The sequence below is a fragment of the Ahaetulla prasina genome, chromosome 2, assembly GCF_028640845.1.
Source record: "Ahaetulla prasina isolate Xishuangbanna chromosome 2, ASM2864084v1, whole genome shotgun sequence".
Lineage (NCBI taxonomy): Eukaryota > Metazoa > Chordata > Lepidosauria > Squamata > Colubridae > Ahaetulla > Ahaetulla prasina.
Window position 1 is genome coordinate 28,572,543 of NC_080540.1, and position 18,555 is coordinate 28,591,097.

The window sequence follows — 18,555 nt, forward strand, 5'->3', positions numbered from 1 at the left end:
TGTGCCTATCCTGACCTTTGGAACTCAAGACTCACATCCACAGACTGGTTTGGGGGAGAACCTCCCATGCTCAGATCAGCTCAAAGGAGACCATGTTTGTCAAAAGACAACATCTCAAAGGTGCCCCTCCATCCTGGACTACACTTTGCCGGCTGCAGAGTCCCCACCTGAGGATTAGAACACCTGGGACGTTTGTCCATTTGGTTAACTGAAGTACAAACAACAAATAAGAAGGCACTGTACCTTGCAGAAGAGCTTTTGTTTAAGTTTGTACTTTGCACAGGTTATGCAACCTTCTATAAATTCAGGAAGTGTCCTGGTGACCAAATTTCCCTCAGAACAATAGTGTTTGTTCAATTGTCCAGGGCCCAGGTTTTGCAGACAGAACAGTAGTGTTTGCCTTGAAGACAAGGACCGGTTGGTTCATTTGCTTTGACCTGGTTTCCCCTTTGGTGGTAGGGGAAAAGAGACCATCCCTCTGCTCTATCCTTCTGCCCAAAAGTCTCCTGTTCTTCTCTCTGAATCCTAGAAATCTAATCCTGCAAGAACAACACCTCAAAGGTGTAATGAGGGTGTTTCTCCCATCCTGTGCTACACTTTGCAGGCTGCACAAATGATTACAAGATGAAAGCTTTGCTGCTCTCATAAATATCTTTTAGGAGTATTCAGCAACACAAACTATGTTATAAGGCAATTTGACAGGTTAGCATCATCCTTACAGATAAGCAGGCTAGGAGAAAAGAATAGAATAGAATAGAATTTTATTGGCCAAGTATGATTGGACACAAGAAATTTGTCTTGGTGCATATGCTCTCTAGTTCAGCTCATCCTTCTGTAGACTGCAGATGACATTAAAACATTTATAATTAAACCCGATTAGAAATTTGAGATGAGAAAAAAATGTATGCAAATTGCCTTTATTGGCAGTCACAATGTTTTCAAATGGTCCATTTCACCCCCAAAAGCATCTCTGTTTTATCACAAAATTTCTTCCTGAATTCCTAGGCTGATGGCCTCTGCAGTAAGAGGCACAGAAGCCACGCCAAATCGAAACACTACAATTTCCAGTTCTACTTCCCTAGTTAACTTTTTAATGGTCAGTTTATGTATCTCTGATGAGAATATCTCAGGATATCCTTGACCTTTTCCTGAAATTGATCTGAATTGATTGGGGGACCATGTCCTGTAGTGCAAAATAAAAGCTTGCATTGCTTCATGATGGCCTTCGTTGTGAAAACTTTTCATGAGCAAGTGTTTCATTCCGTTCTAGATCTCCAAATGCTTCAGGAATTTCTGTATTAATGTCTTTAGTAAAAGGATCATTTCTTTGCAGGAATTACTGACCTATGACTCCAGGCCTCTGTCGGCATTATCTGTCCTGATGCACCTGCTGGTAGTTTTCTTTCAGAAACTTTAGTGCCATGTCTGACCAACCTTCTGTCTATCTTCTGTGCCTATCCTGACCTTTGGAACTCAAGACTCACATCCACAGACTGGTTTGGGGGAGAACCTCCCATGCTCAGATCAGCTCAAAGGAGACCATGTTTGTCAAAAGACAACATCTCAAAGGTGCCCCCTCCCATCCTGGACTACACTTTGCCGGCTGCAGAGTCCCCACCTGAGGGATTAGAACACCTGGGACGTTTGTCCATTTGGTTAACTGAAGTACAAACAACAAATAAGAAGGCACTGTACCTTGCAGAAAGAGCTTTTGTTTAAGTTTGTACTTTGCACAGGTTATGCAACCTTCTATAAATTCAGGAAGTGTCCTGGTGACCAAATTTCCACTCAGAACAATAGTGTTTGTTCAATTGTCCAGGGGCCCAGGTTTTGCAGACAGAACAGTAGTGTTTGCCTTGAAGACAAGGACCGGTTGGTTCATTTGCTTTGACCTGGTTTCCCCTTTGGTGGTAGGGGGAAAAGAGACCATCCCCTCTGCTCTATCCTTCTGCCCAAAAGTCTCCCTGTTCTTCTCTCTGAATCCTAGAAATCTAATCCTGCAAGAACAACACCTCAAAGGTGTAATGAGGGTGTTTCTCCCATCCTGTGCTACACTTTGCAGGCTGCACAAATGATTACAAGATGAAAGCTTTGCTGCTCTCATAAATATCTTTTAGGAGTATTCAGCAACACAAACTATGTTATAAGGCAATTTGACAGGTTAGCATCATCCCTTACAGATAAGCAGGCTAGGAGAAAAGAATAGAATAGAATAGAATTTTATTGGCCAAGTATGATTGGACACAAGAAATTTGTCTTGGTGCATATGCTCTCTAGTTCAGCTCATCCTTCTGTAGACTGCAGATGACATTAAAACATTTATAATTAAACCCGATTAGAAATTTGAGATGAGAAAAAAATGTATGCAAATTGCCTTTATTGGCAGTCACAATGTTTTCAAATGGTCCATTTCACCCCCAAAAGCATCTCTGTTTTTATCACAAAATTTCTTCCTGAATTCCTAGGCTGATGGCCTCTGCACGGTAAGAGGCACAGAGAAGCCACGCCAAATCGAAGATGTTAAGTTCAGGCAATGAGGAGGCAGGAGATGGTCATTGGTGACAACAGCTCTTAAGTTTATTGTGAGAACCCAGCAAAAGCAACTGGCAAACAGTCCTCCTTATATAGTATTTGGGCTGAGGCATCAGCCAATCAGAAACATGCTTTTTCCAGCCCAAATTTCCCTCCAATAATTCAAATACATAACACTCCTCCTTTCCCAGAACATACTTAGTCTAATATTTACATATTATTTACAAACGTAATCACGCAGATAGCCGGGGCTGGGTTCTCACAATAAACTTTTGCTGGGTTCTCACAATAAACATAGAATAGAATAGAATAGAATAGAATAGAATAGAATAGAATAGAATAGAATAGAATAGAATAGAATAGAATAGAATAGAATTTTTATTGGCCAAGTGTGATTGGACACACAAGGAATTTGTCTTGATGCATATGCTCTCAGTGTACATAAAAGAAAAGATACCTTCATCAAGGTACAACATTTACAACACAATTGATGGTCAATATATCAATATAAATCATAAGGATTGCCAGCAACAAGTTATAGTCATACAGTCATAAGTGGAAAGAGATTAGTGATGGGAACTATGAAACGATTAATAGTAGTGCAGATTCAGTAAATAGTCTGACAGTGTTGATGAAATTATTTGTTTAGCAGAGTGATGGCCTTTGGGAAAAAACTGTTCTTGTGTCTAGTTGTTCTGGTGTGCAGTGCTCTATAGCGTCATTTTGAGGGTAGGAGTTGAAACAGTTTATGTCCAGGATGCGAGTGATCTGCAAATATTTTCACAGCCCTCTTCTTGATTCGTGCAGTATAGAGGTCCTCAATGGAAGGCAGGTTGGTAGCAATTATTTTTTCTGCAGTTCTAATTATCCTCTGAAGTCTGTGTTTTTCTTGTTGGGTTGCAGAACCGAACCAGACAGTTATAGAGGTTCAAATGACAGACTCAATAATTCCTCTGTAGAATTGGATCAGCAGCTCCTTGGGCAGTTTGAGCTTACTGAGTTGGCGCAGAAAGAACATTCTTTGTTGTCCTTTTTTAATGATGTTTTTGATGTTAGCTGTCCATTTGAGATCTTGCGATATGATAGAACCTAGAAATTTGAAGGTTTCTACTGTTGATACTATGTTGTCAAGTATTGTGAGAGGTGGAAGTATGGAAGGGTTTCTCCTAAAGTCTACCACCATTTCTACGGTTTTGAGTGTGTTCAGTTCCAGATTGTTTTGGTTGCACCACAAGGCTAGTCGTTCGACCTCTCGTCTATATGCGGATTCGTCATTGTCTCGAATGAGACCAATCACTGTTGTGTCATCTGCGAACTTCAGTAGCTTAACAGATGGATCATTGGAGATGCAGTCATTGGTATACAGAGAGAAGTGGGGAGAGCACACAGCCTTGGGGGGCCCCTGTGCTAATTGTACAGGTATTTGATGTGATCTTGCTTAGCTTCACCTGCTGCTTCCTGTTTGTTAGGAAGCTTGTGATCCACTTACAAGTCTGTTCCGTATCTGTAGCTGGTTTAGCTTAGTTAGAAGAATGTCTGGAATGATGGTATTGAATGCTGAACTAAAGTCTACAAAAAGGACCCTTGCATAGGTCTTTGGAGACTCAAGATGTTGTAGGATGTAGTGCAGAGCCATATTAACAGCATCATCTGTTGATCTATTTGCTCGGTATGCAAATTGCAAGGAGTCTAACAGTGGATCTGTGATGGTTTTCAGGTAGGAAAGCACTAGCCTTTCAAAGGTTTTCATGACTACAGATGTTAAAGACACCGGTCTGTAGTCATTCAGTTCCTTGATGGTGGGCTTCTTCGGCGCTGGGATGATGGTAGAGCGTTTGAAGCAAGAAGGAACATAACACATCTCTAGTGATTTATTGAAAATATGGATGAAGATGGGGCCAATTGGTCAGCACAGACTTTTAAGCAAGAAGGAGTTATCTTGTCTGGGCCTGGAGCTTTTCCTGGCTTTTGTCTGTGAAATAGGTCCTGCACTTCCTTTTCTGAAATGTGGTCAGTTTATTTATTTATTTTATTTATTTTATTTGATTTTTATACCGCCCTTCTCCGGAAGGACTCAGGGCGGTGTACAGGCATAATAAAACCGACAATACAATATACAAGTTTAAAATACGATTTAAAAAACTTATTTAAATTTAGGCCAAAAAAACAAAATGCACCAGTACCGTATATGTGGTACCTTGCTCAATAGTAGTACCTGTGAGAGGGATCTTGGAGTCCTAGTGGATAACCATCTAGATATGAGCCAGCAGTGTGCAGCAGCTGTTAAAAAAGCCAACACAATTCTGGGCTGCATAAACAGAGGGATAGAATCAAGATCACGTGAAGTGCTAGTACCACTTTATAATGCCTTGGTAAGGCCACACTTGGAATATTGCATCCAGTTTTGGTCGCCACGATGTAAAAAAGATGTTGAGACTCTAGAAAGAGTGCAGAGAAGAGCAACAAAGATGATTAGGGGACTGGAGGATAAAACATATGAAGAACGGTTGCAGGAACTGGGTATGTCTAGTTTAACAAAAAGAAGGACCAGGGGAGACATGATAGCAGTGTTCCAATATCTCAGGGGCTGCCACAGAGAAGTGGGAGTCGGGCTGTTCTCCAGAGCACCTGAGGGTAGAACAAGAAGCAATGGGTGGAAACTGATCAAGGAAAGAAGCAACTTAGAACTAAGGAGAAATTTCCTGACAGTTAGAACAATTAATAAGTGGAACAACTTGCCTTCAGAAGTTGTGAATGCTCCAACACTGGAAATTTTTAAGAAAATGTTGGATAACCATCTGACTGAGATGGTGTAGGGTTTCCTGCCTGGGCAGGGGGTTGGACTAGAAGGCCTCCAAGGTCCCTTCCAACTCTGATGTTATGTTATGTTATGTTATGTTAAATTAGCCCAGTGATTAAAATTTACCATGCTAAGACCCCGTTTAAAATTAATAAATTTAACATTAAAATCCCAATTTAAGCCAGCCCCGCGCGGATAAAAAGATGGGTCTTGAGTTCGCGACGAAATTTCCGAAGGTCAGGTATTTGGCGTAAACCCGGGGGAAGCTCGTTCCAGAGTGTGGGAGCCCCCACAGAGAAGGCCCTTCCCCTGGGGGCCGCCAGCCGACATTGTTTGGCGGACGGTACCCTGAGAAGTCCCTCTCTATGGGAGCGTACGGGTCTGTGGGAGGCGTGTGGTAACAGCAGGCGGTCCCGTAAGTACCCAGGTCCTAAGCCATGGAGCGCTTTAAAGGTCATAACCAACACCTTAAAGTGCACCCGGAAGGCCACAGGCAGCCAGTGCAGGCTGCGCAGGAGCGGTGTTACATGGGAGCTACGCGTAGCTCCCTCTATAACCCACGCAGCTGCATTCTGGACTAACTGAAGCCTCCGAGCGCACTTCAAGGGGAGCCCCATGTAGAGAGCATTACAGTAATCCAAGCAAGAGGTAACGAGCGCATGAGTGACTGTGCAAGTTGTAGGAGGCTTGGCTGTTGTTGGTGTGTCTGAGATGGGGGTTGTGGAGATAGGTGGCTGTAGTTTCCTTTCAAACCTGCAGTAAAACTCATTCAGGTCATCTGCCAGTTGTTGATTACCTTCAGCCTGGAAAGGAGGTTTGCCATAGCCGGTGATATTTTTAAGAGTTTTCCACATGTTTGCTGGTTCATTTGCTGAAAACTGATTCTTTAGCTTTTCAGAGTAGCTTCTTTTTGCTGCTCTGATCTCCCTTGTTAGTGCATTTCTGGCCTGATTGTACAGCATTTTATCACCTTTTCTGTAGGCTTCCTCTTTGGAATGTCGTAGCTGCTTAAGTTTAGATGTAAACCAAGGTTTGTTGTTACTGTGTATTCGCAAGTTCCTTGTAGGTACACATAGGTCTTCACAGAAGCTGACATATGATGTTACAGTATCTGTGAGTTCATCCAGGTCTGCAGAGGTATCTTTAAAAATATTCCAATCAGTGCAGTCAAAACATGCCTGTAGCTTTAATTCTGATTCCTCCGTCCAGGTTTTCACTGATTTAATTATTGGTTTTGTGGCTTTAAGTCTTTGCCTGTAAGCAGGTACAAGGTGAATCATGCAATGATCAGAGTGTCCTACAGCTGCACGTGGTAAAGACCGATAGGCATCTTTTAGTGTTGTGTAGCAATGGTCTAGAGTATTCTTGCCTCTGGTGGGACAATTGACATGCTGAAAGTATTTTGGTAGCTCTTTCCTTAAGTTTGCCTTGTTTAGATCTCCCAAAACAATGGCCAGTGAATCAGGGTGTTTGGCTTCAGCCTCCATGATTTGGTCAGCTAGAGTTCGTAATGCCTTGTTTACACAGGCTTGTGGTGGGACATAAACAGCAATTAGAAGAAATGAGGAAAATTCACGAGGCGAATAGTAAGGTTTGCAGTTGATAATTAGAGTCTCTAAATTGTTGTCACAGAATTTGTAAATTATATTAAAATCTTGACACCAGTTTCTATTAATATATAGGCATAAGCCTCCTCCTTTCTTTTTACCAGATGTTTCTGGAATCCTGTCTGATCGTTCAATCTGAAACCCTGGAATGTTCAGGCTGCTATTTTCAATTGATTCATTTAACCAGGTTTCAGAGAAGCATAGGACTGCTGAATTGCGAAAATCAGAATAGTATTTGTTTAAGAGGAGTATTTCATCCATCTTATTTGCAAGTGAGCGTATATTTGTTAGGAAAATTGAAGGCAGAGGAGTTTTAATGTGAGTTCTTAGCCTGATTAAGATCCCAGATCGCTTACCTCTCTTCCTTCGTTTCCGTCGTTTGGTTTTTTTAGTAATCCATGGCTCCGTGGGAATTGCCTCCTCCTGTGTTAGAATTTCCTCCGTGTTTGTAAAGACAGGCGGGGGTGAGATTAAAGAAAGCTGCTCCTTAAAGAAATGTTCCTTAATTTTTAGCAGATGGTCTCGTGAGTAGGAAATCCGTAGTGAGTCACAGAGAACAATTAGAAATAAAGAAACAATTAGAGAGCATTTCACCGAGGCAGCCTTCGTCGGCGCCATCTTGAATCATATAAGCCATCTTGGATCATATAATCATATATAACTTAAGAGCTGTTGTCACCAATGACCATCTCCTGCCTCTTCATTGCCCAAACTTAACATCTTCGATTTGGCGTGGCTTCTCTGTGCCTCTTACCGTGCAGAGGCCATCAGCCTAGGAATTCAGGAAGAAATTTTGTGATAAAAACAGAGATGCTTTTGGGGGTGAAATGGACCATTTGAAAACATTGTGACTGCCAATAAAGGCAATTTGCATACATTTTTTCTCATCTCAAATTTCTAATCGGGTTTAATTATAAATGTTTTAATGTCATCTGCAGTCTACAGAAGGATGAGCTGAACTAGAGAGCATATGCACCAAGACAAATTTCTTGTGTCCAATCATATTTGGCCAATAAAATTCTATTCTATTCTATTCTTTTCTCCTAGCCAGCTTATCTGTAAGGGATGATGCTAACCTGTCAAATTGCCTTATAACATAGTTTGTGTTGCTGAATACGCCTAAAAGATATTTATGAGAGCAGCAAAGCTTTCATCTTGTAATCATTTGTGCAGCCTGCAAAGTGTAGCACAGGATGGGAGAACACCCTCATTACACCTTTGAGATGTTGCTCTTGCAGGATTAGATTTCTAGGATTCAGAGAGAAGAACAGGGAGACTTTTGGGCAGAAGGGTAGAGCAGAGGGGATGGTCTCTTTCCCCCCCACCACCAAAGGGGAAACCAGGTCAAAGCAAATGAACCAACTGGTCCTCGTCTTCAAGGCAAACACTACTGTTCTGTCTGCAAAACCTGGGCCCCTGGACAATTGAACAAACACTATTGTTCTGAGTGGAAATTTGGTCACCAGGACACTTCCTGAATTTATAGAAGGTTGCGTAACCTGTGCAAAGTACAAACTTAAACAAAAGCTCTTTCTGCAAGGTACAGTGCCTTCTTATTTGTGGTTTGTACTTCAGTTAACAAAAAGGACAAATGCCCCAGGTGTTCTAATCCCTCAGCTGGGGACTCTGCAGCCGGCAAAGTGTAGTCCAGGATGGGAGGGGGCACCTTTGAGATGTTGTCTTTTGACAAACATGGTCTCCTTTGAGCTGATCTGAGCATGGGAGATTCTCCCCCAAACCAGTCTGTGGATGTGAGTCTTGAGTTCCAAAGGTCAGGATAGGCACAGAAGATAGACAGAAGGTTGGTCAGACATGGCACTAAAGTTTCTGAAAGAAAACTACCAGCAGGTGCATCAGGACAGATAATGCCGACAGAGGCCTGGAGTCATAGGTCAGTAATTCCTGCAAAGAAATGATCCTTTTACTAAAGACATTAATACAGAAATTCCTGAAGCATTTGGAGATCTAGAACGGAATGAAACACTTGCTCATGAAATGTTTTCACAACGAAGGCCATCATGAAGCAATGCAAGCTTTTATTTTGCACTACAGGACGTGGTCCCCCAATCAATTCAGATCAATTTCAGGAAAAGGTCAAGGGTGTCCTGAGATATTCTCATCAGATACATAAACTGATCATTAAAAAGTAAACTAGGGAAGTAGAACTGGAAATTGTAGTGTTTCCGATTTGGGCTTTGTGTTTCTTCTGATATGTTCCTATTCCGTTTTCAAGTCTTGTTTATGTGCCAGTGGAGGGATCCCTTCACTCTGATTGGGCAGCAAGGAAAGAAACTCCATCAGAGTTTCTTTCCCACTAGAGAAATTTGTGAAAGTACCAGGTTTTTAAAAAAGGGGGAATCTTGCCTGGACTTCACATGAATTTGAAGTGCTTCAGTCTCTTAAAAGGCCTTCTGATACCCTACAAAAGTTGACTTTTGAGGCTTCTGAGTTTTCTCATATTTGATCCTATTCCATATGCACTTCTTCTGGACATGTTACCATCACATCAGATACTTGTACAATTAGCACAGGGCCTGCTAAGTTTGGGCAATGAGGAGGCAGGAGGCAGTCATTGGTGACAACAGCTCTTAAGTTTATTGCGAGAACCCAGCCAAGCAACTAGCAAAACAGTCCTCCTTATATAGTATTTGGGCTGAGGCATCAGCCAATCAGAAACGTGCTTTTTCCCGCCCAAATTTCCCTCCAATAATTCAAATACATAACACTCCTCTCCTCCCAGAACACACTTAGTCTAATATTTACATATTATTTACAAACGTAATCACGCAGGTAGCCGAGGCGTTTCCTGAGCCTGGCTGACCTGCACAATTCATTCCCTGGTGGGGAGTCGAGCTGGTCAGAGGGACTCTCTGTTCATCCCAGCTCCTCCAATTGGCCCTCCGGGCCTGGATTAGGGGCAGATTCTTTCCTGCTGACTTCTGGAGGGATCGTGGGGCGTCACTGGACTTCGTAATTCCCAGATAAGTCCTCCGGCCACCTTGGGCTTGAGTTAGCTGTTGGTGTAAACATTTGGTAGTCAGGGCCTGGTTGTTGTGTTTCTATCTTGGCTTCCAACCTTTTACGTAGTTGATCGATGTGCCTTTTCCAGACCCTCCCATCGCCCATGTCAACTAAATAAGATTTGGGGCCTGTCATCTCTAAGATTGTTCCTGCCAACCAAAGTGGACCTTCACTATAATTCCTGGTGAAGACAGGAGCACCTGTTGTAAAAACCCTTGTTTTATCTCTTGTTGTTGGATACCCATCAGGGGAATAATTTGGATTTAGTCTGTCTAATGGGCATCGGAGTCTCCTTCCCATTAATAACTCAGCTGGGCTGCGGCCAATGGCCATGCAAGGTGTCCCATGCTGGACGGCCAAGAAGGTGTCAATTTTGGCTTGCCAGCCCCCCGGGCTAATCCTGGACAGTGGCTCCTTGGCATGTCCTACAAAACGTTCTGCAAGGCCATTACTAGCTGGATGGAATGGCGCCAAGAGGGCATGTCTTGGTGACATTGTTTGGGATGGGTTTGACCCTGTGGCTCCCGAGGACATGGACAGGTTGTTGGATAGGTTGAATGCCACCACGTGTTTACTGGACCCGTGCCCCTCCTGGTTGGTGCTGGCCACTCAGGAGGTGACACGAGGCTGGCTCCAGGCGATTACAAGCGCTTCTTTGTTGGAGGGAGTCTTTCCGGCCACCTTGAAAGAGGCGGTGGTGAGGCCCCTCCTCAAGAAGCCTTCCCTGGACCCGGCTGTTTTAGGTAATTATCGTCCGGTCTCCAACCTTCGCTTCGCGGCGAAGGTTGTAGAGAGTATGGTGGCATATCAGTTTCCCCTACACCTGGATGAAACTGTCTATCTAGACCCGTTCCAGTCCGGTTTCCGGCCCGGTTACAGCACTGAGACGGCTTTGGTCGCGTTGGTGGATGATCTCTGGAGGGCCAGGGATAGGGGTTGTTCCTCTGCCCTGGTCCTATTAGACCTCTCAGCGGCTTTTGATACCATCAACCATGGTATCCTGCTGCGCCGGTTGGAGGGATTGGGAGTGGGAGGCACCGTTTATCGGTGGTTCTCCTCCTATCTCTCCGATCGGCCGCAGACGGTGTTGACAGGGGGGCAGAGGTCGGCCCCGAGGCGCCTCACTTGTGGGTCGATTCTCTCGCCCCTTCTGTTCAACATCTATATGAAGCCGCTGGGTGAGATCATCAGTGGCTTCGGTGTGAGGTACCAGCTGTACGCTAATGACACCCAGCTGTACTTTTCCACACCGGGCCACCCCAACGAAGCTATCGAAGTGCTGTCCCGATGTTTGGAAGCCGTACGGGTCTGGATGGGGAGAAACAGGCTCAAGCTCAATCCCTCCAAGACAGAGTGGCTGTGGATGCCGGCATCCCGGTACAGTCAGCTGAGTCCACGGCTGACTGTTGGGGGCGAGTCATTGGCCCCGATGGAGAGGGTGCGCAACTTGGGCATCCTCCTGGATGAACGGCTGTCTTTTGAAGATCATTTGACGGCCGTCTCCAGGAGAGCCTTCTACCAGGTCCGCCTGGTGCGTCAGTTGTGCCCCTTTCTAGACCGGGATGCCCTATGCACGGTCACTCACGCCCTCGTGACGTCTCGTCTGGATTACTGCAATGCTCTCTACATGGGGCTCCCCTTGGGGGGCATCCGGAGGCTTCAGTTAGTTCAGAATGCGGCTGCGCGGGTGATAGAGGGAGCCCCTTGTGGCTCCCGTGTGACACCTATCCTGCGCAGACTGCACTGGCTACCTGTGGCCTTCCGGGTGCGCTTCAAGGTTTTGGTAACCATCTTTAAAGCGCTCCATGGCATAGGGCCGGGTTACTTACGCGACCGCCTACTGCTACCGAATACCTCTCACCGACCCGTGCGCTCTCACAGAGAGGGACTCCTCAGGGTGCCGTCAGCTAGGCAGTGTCGTCTGGCGACGCCCAGGTGAAGGGCCTTCTCTGTGGGGGCTCCCATCCTCTGGAACGAACTCCCCCCAGGACTTCGTCAACTTCCGGACCTCCGAACCTTCCGTCGCGAGCTTAAAACACATTTATTCATCTGCGCAGGACTGGATTAGATTTTAAATTTATATTGGTTTTAAATGGGTTTTATTATTTATATTGTTTTTTAATAATTCGGCCATGTAGAATAAGTTTTTTAACTGTTATTTTAGTCTGTATTTATATGTGCTTTTTACTTGCCTGTGAACCGCCCTGAGTCCCCTGGAGATAGGGCGGTATATAAATGTGATAAATAAAATAAATAAAAATAAATGTCGGATGCCCATTTCAGCCAAGTATCCTTCAAATTAAGTGGCAGTGAACTGCGACCCATTATCCGAGACTAATATGTCCGGCAAACCATGTGTTACAAATAGTCGCTCAGATCAGCTCAAAGGAGACCATGCTTGTCAAAAGACAACATCTCAAAGGTGCCCCCTCCCATCCTGAACTACACTTTGCTGGCTGCAGAGTCCCCACCTGAGGGATTAGAACACCTGGGGCATTTGTCTATTTGGTTAATTGAAGTACAAACAACAAATAAGAAGGCACTGTACCTTGCAGAAAGAGCTTTTGTTTAGGCACAGAAAATAGACAGAAGGTTGGTCAGACATGGCAGTAAAGTTTCTGAAAGAAAACTACCAGCAGGTGCATCAGGACAGATAATGCCGACAGAGGCCTGGAATCATAGATCAGTAATTCCTGCAAAGAAATGCAGGAAAGCTCAAACTGCCCAAGGAGCTGCAGTAAATTAAAGAGGGGAGTCAAGGAAACCATGCATCGTATGGCTGGAAAAAATAAGATGGCAATGGGCAACATGGAGGAAACCGAAGGGCTTAATTCCTTCATTCCAGCTGGCTGGGGAATTCTGGGAGTTGAAGTCCACAAGTCTTAGTTGCCAAGGTTGGAGAATCACAGGTCAACACCGACCCTCTGGGGTTATGGGAGCTGTGGTGATGCAGTGGTTAGAATGCAGTACTGCAGGCTACTTCTGCTGACTGACCGCAATTTGGCAGTTCGAATTTCACCAGGCTCAACTTCCATCCTTCCAAGATCAGTAAAATGAGGACCCAGATTGTTGGGGGCAATAGGCTGAGTCTGTAAACCTCTTAGAGCAGGGGTCTCCAACCTTGGCAACTTTCAGACTTGTGGACTTTAACTCCCAGAGTTCCTCAGCCAGCTTTGCTGGCTGAGGGACTCTGGGAGTTGAAGTCCACAAGTCTGAAAGTTGCCAAGGTTGGAGACCCCTGTCTTAGAGAGGGCTGTAAAGCACTGTGAAGCAGCATATAAGTCTAAGTTCTATTGCTATAAGAAATCTTCCAACACTGAAGTTATTTTTCAGAGGGTTCCCCACACTTCATCCCAGTTTGATCCGATTGCAAGTCCCCAGAAAACGTACCGATTTTGTAGAAACTCTGTGTTAAACCAGGTGGGCACATTTTTAAAAATAAATCTATGGTCCTAGCTCTCGGATGCTTTTATTCACAAATCTGATTGGTGTGTTCCATATGACCCATCTCGGGTCACCAGTCTGAAACTTTGCCCCTTCCTCCTGCAGTTTGATTACTGAAACCTTCTCGATTAAAAAAAAAAATGAGTGCCTTTCCAACAGCAAAGCCCATATGTGTTTAAGCATGGATAGATGACCTTCAGAGAACGGAGTTTCCTCCCATTTTCTTAGAATGGGAAATAACATGATGCAGGTTTCACCTTTTCCAGGAAATGTAACTCTTACCCAAATCTGTTTTAGGATTGCGGCCCAAAGGTTTTCTGAGTAAAGATAATAAATCCCCCAAATAGACCTTTCATTTGAGGAATAGTGCAGTACAGGTAGTTTTCCACTTAAAAGTTAAAGGTTCCCCTCGCACATACGTGCTAGTCATTCCTGACTTTAGGGGGTGGTGCTCATCTACATTTCTAAGCAGAAGAGCCAGCGCTGTCAGATGACGATTCTGTGGTCATGTGGCCGGCATGACTCAATGCCGAAGGCACACGGAATGCTGTTACCTTCCCACCAAAGGTGGTCCCTATTTTTCTACTTGCATTTTTTTACATGCTTTCGAACTGCTAGGTTGGCAGAAGCTGGGACAAGAAACGGGAGCTCACTCCGTTATGCAGCGCCAGGGATTCGAACTGCCGACCTTTCTGATCAACAAGCTCAACGTCTTAGCCACTGAGCCACCGCACCCCCAGTTCTCCACTTACAACAGTTCGTTTCGTGACCGTTCAAAGTTACAAAGGCACTGAAAAAAGCGACTTTATGGCTGTTTTTGACACTTGAAATCATTGCAGCAACCTCATGGCCACGTGATCAACATTCGGATGCTTGATAAACGGCTCATACATATGACGGTTGCAGGATCCCAGGGTCATGTGGTGACCTTTTGACAAGCAGAGTCAATGGAAAAGCCCAATGGGTCACTGGCTTCACAAGTGGTTAATAACTTAACAATTGCAGTGATTCACTTAACAAATGTTTGCAAGAAGTCGCAAAATGGGGCGAACTCACTTAACGTTTCACTTAGCAATATAAATTGTGAGCTCAATTGTGATTGTAACTAGAGGACTACCCGTATGTACTATTTTGTATTTAGAAAGATCCGGAAACAAAATTATTCTTTTTTATCTTAAGATAATTCTCCAGGGCATAAAAGTCCTTAAAATAGATATTAAATTGCTCATGCAAGCAAAATGTATAAAAACATATACTGCCAAATCCTACGTGTTCTTTCCTCTCTTAGAATGCACTAACATCACTTTTCTAGACTTTAAATAGGTAATCCTATCAGCAGACATTGTAAGCACAAATTGCAGGGCAGTTAATTGATAATTAATTTCAGCAGAGAATTATAATCACATCATTTTGAAAAGGGGGCTAAAATCAACAACACTCTTTTGTAAAGTCATATTTGAATTCTTAAACTTTCTAAGTCATCCATCCTTCACCTAACAAGAGTTACATGATATGACAGATTGGCCTAATGCAACTCTAGAGTAATGCAAACGGTCTTCCATTAACAACCATTCATTCAGTGACTATCTATGGCAGGGGTCTCCAACCTTGCCAACTTTAAGACCTGTGGACTTCAACTCACTGAGTTCCTCAACCAGCAAAGCTGGCTAAGGAATTCTGGGAGTTGACGTCCACAAGTCTTAAAAGTCGCCAAGGTTGGAGACCCCTGATCTATGGAGATTCTCAATCATCCAGGTCATGGTTGTCCTAAAGGTGCTTTTCCAAAATGTATCTGGACTTCATTTTTTTTCCCTTGAAGATGTTTCACTTCTTATCCAAGAAGCTTCTTCAATTCTGGACCCAAAATCTCTTTGGGTCATTTAGTAAACGTTCAAATTTATGACAGTGTCGAACGAATAGTATTTATGATGGATCCTTGCAGTCAAATGATCATGATCCAGGCATTCAGAGACTAGCTTGCGATTACAAGGTAACAGCATCCCACAGTCCCTGGATTACTATATGCAATCTTTACCACTGGCTTCTTAAGAGCAAACTCAATGGGGAAACCAGCAGGAAGTCACAAATGGATGATTACATGACATCACGTTTAACAAACGTTAATACATGATAACCGTCCAGGAAAAACTCGCAGCCTGGTCACCTGGACATTTCTTTTATCAATCGAGAACAACTTTCTCACCAATTCACAGTGAGCATAAGAAACTTTCTGCTGTAAGAGTGAGAGAGACTTGGGATAACATCCTTCCAAAAGTGACAGGATACATTGTTTCCATTTCTGCAACTATTTATTTATTTTTGTTTGTTTGTTTGTATATTTATTGAACTTATATTGCCACTTATTTGCACATGGCAACTCAAGGCGGCTTACAGAATATAAAACCTCATTTAAAACAATAAAACTAATAAAACAAGAATCAAATAAATTAATACAATAAAATCACCCCACACACCCTGCCCCAGCGACAGCAAATCACACGAGCCATTTAATGGGCTCCATCCTACTCGGGGTTCCCCAGGCCCTCTGGCAGAACCAGGTTGTTAGAGTGGAGGCCATTCTAATCTCTGGAGGAATAATGTTCCAGAGAGAGGGAGGCATCACGGAGAAGGCCTCCATCTTCTTCTGGATCCCACCAGGTGTATCTCTCTAGGTGGATGGGACTCGCAGCATTCCCTGCCTCCCTGCTCTGATGGGTCAGGTAGATGTGACCAACAAGAGATGATCCCTCAGATAACCTGGTCCCAAGCATGAAGGGCTTTAAAGGTGACAACCAGCACCTTGAATTGCACCCAGAAGCAAATCGGCACTCAATGCAACTCCCACAGAAGAGGTGATACATGTGCAGATCGGAATCTGCACAAAACCATGCGGACCACTGCATTTTGCACCAACTGGAGCTTCCGGATGCTTTTCAAGGGCAGGTCCATGTAGAGTGTGTTGCAATAGTCGAGATGGGAAGTGACTAGGGCATGAGTGACTATGAGTAAGGATTGTTGGTCCAGGAAAGGGTGTAAGTGGCACAGTTGTGCAAAGGTCCTCTTGGCACAACCGCCACCTGCTCCTTGAGCAGGAGTCATCAGCCCAGGAGAATCCCCAGATTACACACAGGGTTTGTTTGGGGTAGTGCCATCCCATCCAAAACCAAAGGTGGCAATTTTTTCTGAGGCAACAAACCCCAAACCCAGAACCACTCAGTCTTGCCAGGTTTTAATTTCAACCTGTTGCTCCCCAACCAGCCCCTAACAGCCCCCAGGCACTGCGGGAGGGAGGACACAGCATCACTTAACTCATTCGGAACCCTGCAAAGCAGTGGGCAAGGGCTGGATCTCTCCCCTCCTATCAACACTGACTGAGAGCAGTCACAGAGGAAGGAAGTAAACCAGGATAGCACAAGGCCTCCCACTCCCATCCCCTGAATCCGCTCCAGGAGGGTACCACGGTCAATGGTATTGAAAGCCGCTGAGAGGTGAAGTAGAGCAAGGATGGATGCACTACAGTACCTCATCCCACTCCTGCCAGAGATCATCCAGAATTGCAACCAATGCTGTTTCTGTCCCAAATCCAGGCCTGAATCCGGCCGCGCGGGGGATTGAGGGAGCTCCTCGTAGCTCCCATGTAACACCTCTCCTGCGCGGGCTGCATTGGTTGCCGGTGGTCTTCCGGGTGCGCTTCAAGGTGTTGGTTATCACCTTTAAAGCGCTCCATGGCATCGGATCGGGATATTTACGGGACCGCCTGCTGCCGCCAGTTACCTCCCATTGTCCGGTGCGTCCAGTGCGCTCTCACAGGGAGGGCCTCTTTAGGGTGCCGTCGGCCAACCAATGTCGGCTGGCAACCCCCAGGGGAAGAGCATTCTCTGTGGGGGGCCCGGCTCTGTGGAACGAGCTGCCGGTGGGACTCCGTCTTCTCCCTGATCTTCGGACCTTTAAACGAGAGCTCAAGACTTTCTTTTTTCACCAAGCGGGGCTGGCCTGATTGATTGATTTTAATATTTGGGGATTTTAGCGGGTTTCTTAACAGGGGTTTTTATCTTTTGTAATTTTTATCTAATATTTTTAAGTATACAGCAGTTTAATTAGATTTTTAATTTTGTTATGGTATTTTAAATGGTTTTTGGATTATTGTCGTTTTACTTGCTGTACACCGCCCTGAGTCTTCGGAGAAGGGCGGTATAAAAATGTGAATAAATAAATAACTGGTACGGGTCGAGATAATCTGTTTCATCCAGAAACCTCTGGAGCTGCCGCACGACCACCTTCTCAACAATCTTCCCCAAAAAGGGAAGACTGGAGACAGGTCGGAGATTATCCAACAAGGTGGAATCCAGCGATGGCTTCTAAGAAGAGGGCGGACCACAGCCTCCTTAAAGTGCCAGGGCACTACCCACTCCTGTAGGGAAGCATTAATTACCGCCAGAATCCACCTGCCTGTCACCTCTTGGTAAGCTTTCAAAAGCCAGGAGGGACATCGATCTAAAACACAGGTGCTAGTGCGCATACTCCCTAGGATCCTCTCCACTTCCTCAGGAGCAACAGGGTCAAACTGTTCTCAGATAACAGGGCAAGAACCTGCCTCAGGGGCTTCCACCAGACCAGCAACCATGCCAGCCTCTATCTGGGAACAAAGTCGAGTGATTTTGTCTTCCAGAAAATCCGCAAATTCCTCAGCGCACCCCTTCAGGTGGATCTCAACCTCCTCCTTCTCCAGGAGGAAGAGGCCCACCTTAAAGAGGTGTCGCTGGGTGATTATCTGCAGAACGCAATTAGCGTGAAGTATTTACACTTCGCCGCATGAATTGCCACAAGGTAGGCCTTAATAGCAGCTCTTACTAGTGTTCGATCGAGTTAATGCCTTGTCTTCTGCCAGCGGTGCTCTAGACGTGTCATGTATTTCATCCCCCTCAGTTCCTCTGTATATATCTCATCCATCAGAGAGCCACTCCTCCCCCAGCTCTCACCCAGGGGAAAGGGACTAACATACTCGCCTCTCACCCAACTTTCCCTTCCGGCCCCAGGATTCCCCAAGCAGTCTTCCCAGGCCCGATTAAAGAACATTCAGAAGATTGCAGAAGCTAGCCAAAAGTAACTATCCTATTCTCTTCAATGAATCTTGATCAAAAAACCCTGGGG

General features: G+C 44.8%; 1 pseudogene; it reads right to left on the reverse strand.

The window, feature by feature from the left end:
• LOC131191788 (zinc finger protein 850-like) overlaps positions 1-18,555 on the reverse strand; it is a 42,366-nt pseudogene that overhangs the window by 12,557 nt on the left and 11,254 nt on the right.